Here is a 2,814-nt window from a genome sequence, read left to right as displayed (position 1 = left end):
AAAAAAAAAAAAAAAGAATAGGTTCCAGACAGACTAGAAAAGAGGATAGGTGTGTCTTGCCCAGTTAAGTGGGCCGTGGGTATGCTTTCAAGAACAAGGCAGAAGTGTGGACATGGAACTGGTTGGCAGATGGTGGTGGTAAGGTAGAGACCACCCTCTAAGATGATCTGAGGACTGGGCAGAACAGAGTTGGCACGACTGCACCAGGAAAGTATTCAGTGGAGGAAGTGTTTGTAGGACAAAACTTAGGGTGGTCTGGGATAGAGCCAGCTAGTTTTAGCTTCGCTGAAGAAAAGCAGTCATATTTAGCAACTGTTATTACTCTCTGGAATCTCATTCCAGAGCCTGTTTGAACATGAAAGGTGGAGGAAGTTGCTGTATAGAGGAGAGGTCCTGAATTCCTGGGTTGGAATCGTCAGCCATCTGAACTTCCTGATTGCTCTGGTGACCCCGAAATCCTGGGACCCCTGAAACCATGGTCCCTTCTTGGTGGCCTCAAGGGAATTGAACTCCTTTCCACTCCATCCATAGGGAAACCCTATGAATGTTAAGTCACAAGCCAAATCCAGGGTCTTGGCTAAGATGGATTTGGAAATAGGGAGGCAAATCCTGAGAACTTGGGTGTCAGTCTTGTTTCTTCTTGACAACTCTGTCTTTATAGGCTATAGTAGGAGAAGGAACCATCGAATCCTAACCCTCCCCTAGATCAGCTGTTGGAGACAGTGACTGGTCTGATTTATTACATACTTCAGAGAATATTCAAATTTTATTTAATCTTCTCATTGGCAATGGAGTTCTCTTTGCTTTCTTTGAATTTATATGTGTGGGCAACTGGCTTTGAGCATAGGCTTATGAGATAATACACTTTTGAGAGCAGAAAAAACATATCTTTTTGTTGTTATTTCCTGTATTCCTTCTTAGTAGGGTGCTCATCACATAATAGGCATGCTTTACATATAATCAACTGATTCTTCACATGCCCTTCAATTTCTGTCCATGTTAATTTCAGAAACTGTGCTGGTTCCTGAAAAATAGTTATTTATTTTCTAACAATACAGTTGGTCCTCAGAGTCAGGAGACCTGGGTTCTAGTCCAGCTTAGCTGCTAAAGAAGTGTGTGACCTTGAGCAAAGGAGGTCCCTTTTGGATCTCAGTTTCTTCATCTCTAAAATAAGAAAGTTGAACTGGATGGTCTCTGAGTCCCTTCTAGCTTAAAAAATTCAATGAGGCAGGGGGTTGTGGCTCACACCTATAATCCCAGCACTATGGGAGGCCAAGGTGGGAGGGTCACTTGAGCTCAGGAGTTAGAGACCAACTGGGCAACATAGTGAGACCTCGTTTCTATGAAAAATAAAAAAATTGTCCAGGCATGGTGGCATGTGCTGGCAATCCCATCTACTTGGGAAGCTGAGGTGGGAGGATCACTTGAGCCTGGGAGACCAAGGCTGCAGTGAGCTATGATTGTGCCACTGCACTCCAGCCTGGGCAACAGAATGAGACCCTGTCTTAAAAAAAGAAAAAATTATGAGCCTCATACTTTAATTCTTGGGAAAGGTAAAAAGGCCTGAAGGGAGGGGATGCTGGATGAAAAGCTTAGGAAGGATCAGAAGGGTGCCAGCTGAGTGTTCAGAATACAGTCTCTGGTGTCAGTCAAAGGCTTTTCCTTTCAAATCTATAAGGACTAGATTTCTGGGTTTCTCAAGCTATATGTCCAGGGTAAGGGGTGCCCAATTAAATCTAGGGGGAATCTAGAGCAACTTACCTATTATTTGAGCATTTCTGAGAGCCACCTCGAGAGCACAGTCTATCCCTTTCAGTGTGTTGAATCCCCTAATATGACTAACCCTGCATTTGTAGTGGCCTCTTGTCTCTGCCATGTAACTCTTCAGAAGAATCCCCCTTTTGCTTGCCCACTGTGACTATGCAGAAGTGTAAAGCCATTTGTGGAATGGCCACATGGTGGTGGCTCTGAATGGCTGTGTGTGTGTCTTGATGTTATCATGTGAAGTTGTGTATAGTTCTGTGTGATAGTTGTGGCTTTACATGACTATTAACACACTCCCAGCTTGCAGGCTCACAGTGCAAGGGCTGTTCAGCACCACAGTGCTGGGTGGCTCCTCCAGCACCCCAAATCTTCAGGACTATGCCCGCAGCCATGGCAAAAAGCTACCACCTGCCAGTCTGAAGCACCGAGATGGTATGTGGGTGGGTTTTGGGGGATAACTCCTTTTTTCACTTGTCTCTCAGCAAGGACATAGCTCAAGAACTATTCATGCTTAAGATGACACTGGCCTGCCGGGCGCGGTGGCTGATGCCTGTAATCCCAGCATTTTGGGAGGCCGAGGCAGGCAGATCACTAGGTCAGGAGTTCAAGACCAGCCTGGCCAACATGGTGAAACCCCATCTGTACTAAAAATAGAAAAATTAGCTGGGCATGCTAGCGTACACCTGTAATCCCAGCTACTTGGGAGGCTGAGGCAGCAGAATCGCTCGAACCCGGGAGGCGGAGGCTGCAGTGAGCTGAGATTGTGTCACTGCACTCTCCAGCCTGGGTGACAGAGTGAGACTCACTCTCAAAAAAAAAAAAAAAAAAAAAAAAATGACACTGGCCTTATAACAAGTTTTCTTCATCAGTAATAGATGGGAGAAAGAACCAGGACCCCTTCCACCCCTCCATTTGCTTTCCCTCTTGCCATAAAAATACTACTTTTTTATGCTTATCCCTTCGTAATCTCCCACATACAGTCCTGTTGCATCAGTTTGTACTCTGTCCTGGATTCTGGCCTGTAGGGGTAAGGACCAAGGAGGATGATGC

At 45.5% G+C, this 2,814-nt stretch overlaps 1 long non-coding RNA gene across 1 annotated transcript in view; it reads left to right on the top strand.

Moving 5' to 3' along the window:
- Positions 1-2,172, top strand: part of LOC108525111 (uncharacterized) — a 5,035-nt gene extending 2,863 nt beyond the window's left edge. Inside the window, exon 3 of the long non-coding RNA XR_001884217.1 lies at positions 2,072-2,172. This is a non-coding gene — a long non-coding RNA (uncharacterized LOC108525111). The remainder of the gene's footprint in view (positions 1-2,071) is intronic.
- The last annotated feature ends 642 nt before the right edge of the window (positions 2,173-2,814 follow it).

The sequence above is a fragment of the Rhinopithecus bieti genome, unplaced genomic scaffold, assembly GCF_001698545.2.
Source record: "Rhinopithecus bieti isolate Rb0 unplaced genomic scaffold, ASM169854v2 scaffold_4962, whole genome shotgun sequence".
In the NCBI taxonomy this organism is placed as follows: domain Eukaryota; kingdom Metazoa; phylum Chordata; class Mammalia; order Primates; family Cercopithecidae; genus Rhinopithecus; species Rhinopithecus bieti.
Note: the sequence above shows the minus strand (reverse complement) of the source record. Positions and strands in the feature narration are given on the sequence as shown.